The sequence below is a fragment of the Benincasa hispida genome, chromosome 12 (genome assembly GCF_009727055.1).
Source record: "Benincasa hispida cultivar B227 chromosome 12, ASM972705v1, whole genome shotgun sequence".
Taxonomy (NCBI): Eukaryota; Viridiplantae; Streptophyta; class Magnoliopsida; order Cucurbitales; family Cucurbitaceae; genus Benincasa; species Benincasa hispida.
This window is the reverse complement of record NC_052360.1, coordinates 48108510-48118477: the sequence shown is the minus strand read 5'-3', so window position 1 is coordinate 48118477 and position 9968 is coordinate 48108510. Positions and strand designations below refer to the sequence as shown.

The 9968-nt window shown below is 35.1% G+C and overlaps 1 non-coding gene across 1 annotated transcript; it reads left to right on the top strand.

Annotated features, from left to right (window-relative positions):
- Positions 1–6766: 6766 nt before the first annotated feature.
- LOC120068604 lies at positions 6767–6870 on the top strand. The gene has a single exon (XR_005479242.1). It is a non-coding gene; the product is annotated as a small nucleolar RNA R71 (small nucleolar RNA).
- Positions 6871–9968: the final 3098 nt, after the last annotated feature.

Sequence of the window (9968 nt, the reverse complement as noted above, 5' to 3'; positions counted from 1 at the left end):
AGGAGTTCTAGAGGGTTGCTATGGTCAAGGTCTGCCAAAAGCCACAGTTACACTTCCGGAAGGTTTTAAGAATGGTTGTTGTAAACTTTTAATTAAGTCTTGGAGTTGTATGAACACTATATTGTTGTAATATAAAATGGGCCTACTTAATCAGTTGTTGTTATCTCCTTGACTTAAAGTTTATTGAGTATAGTGAAAGAGGTGAAGTTGTACAGTAGGTATCACAAAAGGGTGGTATCTTTGATCCCTCACACCTCTCCTGAGGCTCAGAAGTGCGGGCACGGGGCTGGGTATGACACATCGTCTTCATTTCATTGGAGAAACACTTATTGCCCTATAACTGTGCACTTACTAAATTGTGCTTGAACAATTTTGTCGAATACCAGACCTTGATAATTGGCCTCTAAATGGCTTTGGAGATTAGGGTATCATGCATGGAGATTTCTGATGACTCAAAGCTGATAATCAATCAGCTTTTACTCCAGTATCATGTGAAGCATGATGACTTGAAGTTTTACTTCATTTATACCAGACAGTTGATGGAGAAATTCGACAGTGTGACATTGAAGTATGTCCCGAGGTCAAAAAATAAAAAGGCGGACACCTTGGCAAACATGGCTACTGCCCTGATAGTTCTATACGATGTATCTCTAAGCATATCACTTTGTTGAAGATGGGTTATACCTCCAGTCGAGACTCAATGTGAAGAAATGAATGTGATAAAAGTTTGCTTAATTGATGAGGAAGATTGACGAAAACCCATTATAAATTACCTTGAGCATGGAAGGCTTTCAGACGACCCTGCCATAAAACCAAGATTCAAATAAGAGTTGCTCACTTCATTTATTACAAAAGTTTTTATATCGCCTCTCCTTTGAAAGACTCTTTCTTCGATGCCTTGGAAAAGAGGAATCAACGAAGGCTTTTGAAGAAGTGCATTCAGGCATCTACAGCTCGCATCAATCTGGACCAAAGCTACAATTCCAACTAAAAAGGATGGGTTACTACTGGCCAAGAATGATCCAATATTCGTTGGAGTATGCAAATAAGTATGAGGTCTGTCAATACCATGCAAACTTCATTCATCAACCACTTGAGCCTTTGCATTCGATTATAGCTTCGTGGCCTTTTGAAACGTGGGGACTTGATCTTGTTGGCCCTATAACACCTAAGTCATTAGCAGGACATTCTTACGTCTTCATAGCCACTGACTACTTTTCAAGGTGGGTTGAGGTCATCGCCTTGAGAGAAGCTAAGAAAGAAAATATGATGGAATTTATCCGCATTCATATCATCTATCGATACAGTATCCCCCATCGAATTGTGATAGATAATGGAATGTCGTTCTCCAATAGCTTGATGGATAGGTTGTGTGAGAAGTTCAAGTTCAAGCAGTTCAAGCAATTCAAGTCATCCATGTACAACGCTATTGCAAATGGGTTGGTAGAGGCATTCAACAAAATGTTGTACAACTTGCTGAAGAAAATTATCTCTAAGACAAAGATGCATTGTGGGATTATCGAACCACTCATTGTACCCCTACAAGAGTCACACCATACTCTCTTATTTATGGAGAAAAAGTTGTCCTCCCTTTGGAAAGAGAAATTTCGTCACTAAGGATGATGATGCAAGAGGGATTGACTACAGAAGACAATGCCAAGTTAAATCTTCAAGAGTTAGAAACACTTGATGAAAGACGACAAGAATTGGAGTGTTACCAAGCACGAATGTCTAAAGCCTTTGATATGCACGTAAAACCTCGATCTTTTCAAGTCGGTGATTTGGTGCTTGCTGTAAGAAGGCCCATTATGAAACAAGACATACGAGAAATAAGTTAACACCTAAACGGGATGGACCTTACATCCTCAAAGAGATCTACACAAATGGAGCATACAAGATCGTTGATCAAGACGGATTAAAAATTGACTCAATCAACGGCAAGTTTCTTAAGAAATTTTATGTTTAATATCTGTAAAAAAAAAAAAAAGAAAGAAAAAAAAAACTCCTTATCGTAAAAGTATAAACTACATGGTTCTACTAGCCCGTATGAGCTTAAAAGGTGAACGACCCAAAAAAAATCTTTTGAACTATGTTATGACTTGATCCCTATTCATTATAAAGGGTATATAGGCATCTTGAAGAAACCTTCAAGTTTAGTCAGTAAAAGAAAAAAAAAATCAGTTGAACCACGTCATGGTTTGATCTCTTTCTTAAAGGGTACGTACAGAACTTAAAGAAATTTAAGTTCAGACCAAGGAAAAAAGTCACCACCACCTAAAGTGACGATATAAAATTGATGGTGTTCATCTGTATTAGAGAATGTAACTAAGAATTTAGGGCGGCCCTAATGGACACAATTCAACAAATCGAAGATATCCATCCTTATTGAGGGAAACCCAACAAATCAAATAAATGCATCACTAGGAGCAAGACACTGCAAGTTAGATGCTTATAAGGGCATTGCTTAACTAAAGATCAAAGCTTCATCTTCAAGTTTAGAAGTTCTTCTTCCTCAAATTTAAATTCGAAGGTTTCATCAAGGCTTGTTCAAATGCAAGCTCCGAGATTTTACCGAAGCTTTCTTAATAAGCAAGTGTTACGGATTCGTCAATGTTTCTTCAAGTTCAAGTGAGGAGGATTCTCTAATGTTTCGTCAAACTTAAGTTCGGAGGATTTTTTGATGCTCCATCTTCATACTCAAGTTTGGAGGCTTTGCAATGGCATCTATATGTTTAAGTCGCAAAGTCAAGCTTAACGTGGCAGGTGAAAAGTCAAGACTAATGTGGAAGGTTGAAAATCAAGTCTAATGCAAACTGGCAAAAAGAAAGGTTTGGTTCTGCCTCATATGCAAGATTAAGTCAAGTCTGCATGGCTCTGCTTCGTATCCAAGATTAAGTACGGTCTACTTGAATCCGCCTCATATGTGAGATCAAGTCCAGTCTGCTAGGTTCTACATCATATGCGAGATCAATTATGGTTTGTAATGTTATGCTTCATCTGCGAGATCAAGTTCGATTTGCCTGACTCCGCCTCATATGTGAGATTAAGCCTAGTCTACCTAGCTCCGCTTCGAACCTCGATGCCATATCTACCTCATCTTCAAAACTTAATGGCATGTCTGCCTTATCTTCAGAGTTAGATCAAAGAGTGGCATAATAAGATTTTTGTGTTGGGATTGATATCCTAAATCTCTTTTGTATTCTTGTAGTTTGTAAACTCTATATAAAAAAATTATTATTAATAAAATAATTGTTATTTTACGAGCATACACTCAATCTAATAAATAAAGATCTTAGGTTATTTTATGTAATTTAAACATGTATGTAGAGACATATAGGTGGATTATGTTTAAATGATAACCTAAATGGTCTGTAGTAGATGGATAAGATTAGGTACCTTATCCTGGTGACACTACGAATACAAATTGCTTTGTAGATGTTATAAATGATCTGATTCTTATCATTCATGTGGAGACATGTGAGCGGGGGTATCCTATACAAAGAGTTTATATAAGATTGGACCACGAAATGATTAGTCTCATTATATAACGCTGTTAATAATAAAGTCTTACATTTCACCAGGATGACCATAGGTGACTTTACCTGAATCCTGAATGAGTTATGAACTCCTGCCCATGAAGGCGGTCCTTTGATCTTCATGGATGAGAGTAGCCAGTTTCGCTGACTCAATATGCCTACATTTTGAGGATTCATCTGGTTGAGAAGCTGGGAACACGGTTACACAAGAAGGAATTCACTCATTCCCTATTGTTAGGGTAAGTAGAGAAATTCTCCCTTGAGGGTTGATTTCAAGACTTGAACAATGAAGCACCTCACCCTCTCCTGATCAAAGAGGGGTTTGGTTATAGTTGGACTATAACCAATTGTTCATTAAAGGGATCAGTAGTACTTAAGAAGTTAGATGTAACTATAGGGAAAAAACGGTAATTTTGGCCCAATTGTATTTACGAGTAATTTGTGAAGGGTCATCGCATTATTGACTGGTTATATCCAATGGACACCAAACTATATTTGTAGTGCAAAGAATGCAACTGTTTAGTAGAGTGACTGACAGTTAATAAGTATTGGGTAATTTAATTAAAGAGTTTAATTAATTATTCAAGTACGATAGAAGTTTCAATCTACAAGTTCATGAGATCCCCTCTGTAGCACAATAGAGATTTAATGAGAATCAATTTTGGAATAATTTGAATAGTTTAAATTAAATGAGGGAATTAATTATATGTGATATAATTAATTTAATTTAATTATATATGATATAATTACTATAATGTATTTGATACGTTATAATATAAAGTTTATTTGAGAGGAAATAAATACTTGAATGTGATTCAAATATTAATTATGTGAATTGGATTCATATAATTAATTTTAAAATAAATAAGATTTATATTAAATATCATGCATTAATGAGAGAATGTGATAGGAAACTGACAATTTAGAATTTATTTATTGATAAAGTGTGTTTATACTATCGTATATCAAATCAGCTAAACGATTTACATATATTTTGCTAAACGATAACAGGCAAACAACAACTACACGATCGCACTATCTTCTACACGATCACACTATCTTTTACACGATCACGTTATTGCCTAGTAGATGAAATAGACGATGAGTGATACTCCTCTGCCACCTTTACACGATCAATCTAACCCGAACTCCCCACACACGCGAGAGCTCACTTCCCCCACCCAAGATATTTAATTCTTCAATGACCTCTTCTTTTTGCTTCCCTCTTCTTTTAAATGAGAACTTATCCCAACCGAATTGAAATCTACTTAACTGTGGTCCCCAACCTCTTTAACTGCCACAACTTCTACTTTTCCCATATTACCCTTATTCTTCCTTCTCTGATACTATAGTACAATCGGAGGCCTAATAGAATGAAAATTATAGAATATATTTTATTTGATACAATATTAAACTATAGGTTATATGTTATATTTGATTAAAACATATAGTTTATATATTATATGATAAGGTAGCTATCATATAAATATATATTAAATGGTTTATTAAAATAAATTATTTTTTAAAATGTTTTTAGGAGGGAGTTGTAACTCCCTCCTTTTTTTTCTCTTAACTTCATCCGTGTGTGGGAAAAGTGAAGAGAAGTTGGTTTTTTATTTTCTCTCTTCTTGAGCTCTACATAATTCAAAGAAGAGTCCTCTGAGAAAATTCTTTGCATCTCATCTCTTCTCTTCCTCTAAAACTTTCCCTCTCTTCCAATTTTCCCAAGAGCCTATAACTCCTTGAATTCTCATCTAAAGGTAATTTTCGTGGTGGTGGTCATTTGGAGATCAAATTGGATCGTGATCATTTTGGAGAAAAGGAAATTTGTGAAGAAGATTAGATCTTCAAAGGTAAAGATTTATAGAAACCCTAATTTTCCTTTTCTTAATTTTTTTGCATGTTGTAAATTTTAATTTGAATGCATAATTTTATTATGTAATTTTTCGTTTTGTGAAAAACCAAAAATTCGGATGATCCACATTTCTGCTCATGGCCTTCACAGGTTCCTTCAGTTTAGTCCTTTTTGGGGTCATCCCTATGTGAACCAAACTACGATATAATAATGGATCAATACGTGATGTAATAGGGTTGCTTAGACCTTTTTGGGGTCATCCCTATGTTGATCAAATAGGGTTGTTAGACCTTTCCAGGGTCATTCTTATCTTGATCAAGAAGTGACGATGTAATAGGGTTGTTTAGACCTCTCCAGGGTCATCCCTATGTTGATCAAATAGGGTTGTTAGACCTTTCCGAGGTCATTCCTATGTTGATCAAGAAGTGACGATGTAATAGTGTTATTTAGACCTTTCCGAGATTATCCCTATGTTGATCAAATAGGGTTATTAGAACTTTCCAGGGTCATCCCTATATTGATCAATAAGTGACGATGTAATAGGGTTGTTTAGACCTTTCTAGGGTCATCCCTATGTTGATCGAGAAGTGATGTAATAGGGTTGTTTAGATCTTCGGGGGTCATCCCTATGTTGATCAAGTAGTGATGATATAATAGAGTTGTTTAGATCTTTCCAGGGTCATCCCTATGTGTATTAAGGCAAAGTCACGTATCGGGGCATTACTGGAAAAAAAAGTTCACAATTTGCAAAAATAAAAAATAAGGAGTTGGCAAGATAAAAAAAAAAAAAGTTACTCCCTCGAATGCAAATTACGAGTAGCTTTAATTCCAATAAAAAAATGGAGTAAGTTAGTTAAAAAAAATAAATTCCAAATTATGGAAAATGGAAATTTAGAAAGAAAAAAAAGAGATTGAAGAAAGAAAAGGGAAATTTTGTAAAATGGGTTGTTTTTAATGAAGCATACTGACTGTGGGTTTTTATGGGCACTCAGCATAAGAATGAGGATCTCCACAGCCCACACAGCTAACCATGGGCTGCTCGAATGCTTCTACCTAATTCACCTTCTACTGATTTGATGCGTTCCCTAACGATATGTTCTGCAAAAGGCTGGTCATCGTAGCCACTTGTGCAGAAAGTGTGGCTCTTGCGTTGGAATCGATAGAATTAATATTCTGAGATCTCTTCTTCTTGTCAGCTCTTGCATCATACGAATTGTCCACCCATTCCATGTTGTGCTTAGCAATGCGGTCTAATATCTCTTTAAACTCGTTGTAAGATTTATCCATAATTCCACCAGTTGCAGTAGTGTTGGCTGCCATCTGCGATGCTCTATTCAATCCACCATAAAAAGTCTCCATCTGGATAGTTAGTGGTAGTCCATGGTTCGGGCAATTTTTTACCAATCCCTTAAAACGCTCACATGCGGCACTTAAGGTCTCAGCTTCTTCTTGTTCAAAGTTCATAATTTCTCGATGCCTCCTCACGTTGGTGGTAGGTGGGAAGTATTTTTGCATAAATTACTCCACCAACTTCTCCCAGGTAGTGATTTCACCATGCTCCATTGAGCTTACCCATTGTTTTACGTCATCACGCAAAGAACAGGGGAACAAAGATAGCCTGATCGCCTCTGGGATGACTCCAGGAATCACAAATGAATTACACGTTTCCCAGAAACATTTCATGTGGGCATGAGGATCTTCTCCACGACCACCCCCAAATTTTCCAGCAGTCTGGAGCATTTGAAGCATTACAAATTTCATCTCGAACCTCATCCCATCTGGCTTACTATATAAAAAAATATTCTCCTGTTATTGAAGGATTTTCTCATGCTAACTGGAATGCATTGTCAGGTGATTCTTTATCTACTGCAGGGTATATTTTTACCTTAAAAAGTTGTGCTATTTATTGGAAATCTAAAAAGAATAGTTCTAGAGCTTAGTCTTACTATTTCTTCAATAAATTCAAAGGATATTAAATAAGGAAGGTTCAAGTCCAAAAGACACCTCTCCTAATGCATGGCTTGTTTGTTTGCTCTCAACGGCTTTTTTCACACTTTCTTTTATGTGGGAGATTGTTAGATGTGTGTATATATATATAATGAAAGAAAGTGACATAATTGAATGTTGAAACATAAAAATAGATTTAATTGTGTAGATTAAATTAATTATTTAGAAAATTTCAAATTGGATGGAAACTTCAAATTAAAATGATATTTTGATAGCTCCCAAAAAGTGCTATTTTTATGTGTTTAACCTAACATGTTTGTTATGTTTTAAATGGTTTAATATCTATTTTTTAGGATTCTCAAGCAAATCATTTATTTCTAAGCATTATGCACATTCGAGTTTAAATTGGAGCTATTAGAAGTGGTGGGGGGCTTTCAAGGCTTCAAACGGAAAAGAAAATGTCAAAACAACTTATATGTGAGAGCGTAGCGGCATCATATTCGGTGCCATGCTCGACTCTTTAAACAGAAGCTGAAAATAAGACACAGTGCCACGACACTGATCTGTAGTGTCGATGTTATCGCGTAATTATAAATACTACTCTTCAATTTGGATGAATGACAACTCATTTTCTTCGTTTTTTTTTTCATCCTCTATCCATCTACAGGATTGATTTTTAGGTTTTCTTTTGTTTTCTTTGTTGTAATCATGGATTAGGTGCTCTCTCTTCTTCATCTCTATGGATTGTTGAGGTAAGTGAATTCTTCTAGTTTTTGGGAGCAAGGAACCTATGTAGCTTTGTGATGCCTCTTTTATTTGAACTTAATGCATTAGATTTATGGTTTCTTAAATTTTGTTTGATTTTTATATGTATTTATGTATGGATTGACACCCCTACCCATGAATGTATATCATAGCTATGATTTATGGCTTGCGCATTCTTTCTTGTTCATCTAGCTTTGAATCCCAAGTAGCAAAGGTTGATTGTATGCATGATAGGGAATATAGGCTATCCATAGACTTTAAAATGTATGCTTAACCTAGATTCATGGATATTTTGATTAACTAGTTGGGCTATTCTAATTGATTAATTACATAATGGAACCCTTAATCTTAATGCAAGTGAATTAATTCTAAATAGATGTTGTCAAACCCAATAGGACTAAGGCATTGAGATTAGTTAGAGCTCGGACTTTATTTGATAATTAGAGCACTTTCTTGGTTTAACTTAACGAGCTTGATTTTCTATAACACTAACGAGTTGGTTGGGCCAAGTAGGTTATTGTGCATACATAAATCAAATGTATGTTCAATTAAGAGCAAAAACTATAGGAATCTTTTCTTGCTCCTAGAACTAAAATTTCTGATCTTAGATTACTTTTGCCCACTTATCTTTTTTTCTTTTTTCACACTTTATCTCTTTGCCATACACAACCCCCTACTTACTGCTATAACTAGATAATTAATTTAACAAAACAAATTTAGTGCTTCCCTGCGAATCAACCAGTGTTTGCCACTATTGCTACGTTTTGTAATGATAGGAATAGTTCAGTAATATAAATTTTCTTTTGATTTGTGACTCTTTTTAAGAATTAAATGACACCGAAAAAGGGCATTGATCATGTTTCAAGTATAAATTTAACATGTATGAAAGTTACATTTGTAGTTTCTTCAATTTGAATGAATTAAGTTTAATTTTGGTCAAGTAACAACTCAATTGAGTTAAATTTGATAAATGTTTTAATTTTATATTTATTTGATTTTATTTTGTATTTTGGAGAGTTACTAAGTTGCTAGCATATAAATAGCAACTTGTTTCATCATTTGTAGTATTTCATTCTAAATTGAAGAGTTTTCTATTTTCTTTCTTTCTTTCCTTTGTTCTTGAGTTGAGTTGAGAGCAAGTTTCCACAAGTTCTGCCAGATTTGAATAGTTCGAGGTTTTAATTCTACCGAAATTAGTCATTGTATCCTGTTGAGACAATCGATGCAGTCTTCTTGTAGCCCGTGCAAAGCGAATAATTGTCTTCAGGATAACACTTATCAGAAGTGTGTCTCGGCTATGTTTTGAGTCTCTAAAGATTTTGAGGTTCTTTCAAGTCTTTGACTATTTCCATGTAAGCCTCATTACACCATCTGGTACACGTTTAAGTTTGAATATTATACATTGAATGTACTACTTTTAGTTGAAGTGTAACTCATTTGCTAATTATTCAATTTTTAAATATCATTTCCCCCAACAATCTAAAGACCATTAGTATTACCTGAACTGATGGTTGCAAACTCCTCCACCAATGTTACCACTTATGCCATGATGGGATTGCCCATCGTTAGATGGGTTAGCTTTATGCACTTGTTCTTCCTCGGAATAATTGGTTGCGGCGGGTTCATCTCTTTCTCGTCAAATCGCATGTTAAAAAACTAGAGAAGTTCAAAGGAGACAACTTTAAAAGATGGCAATAAAAGATGATCTCCTATCTCACCACGTTGAATCTTGCTCATATTTTGAAGGAAGATTGCCCAATTACTCCACCAAAAGCTGTAACTCTTGAAATGAAAACTATGAAGCAAGTATGGATGAATATAAATTTCATATGTCATAATTATATACTCAGTGGTCTTGAGGACAC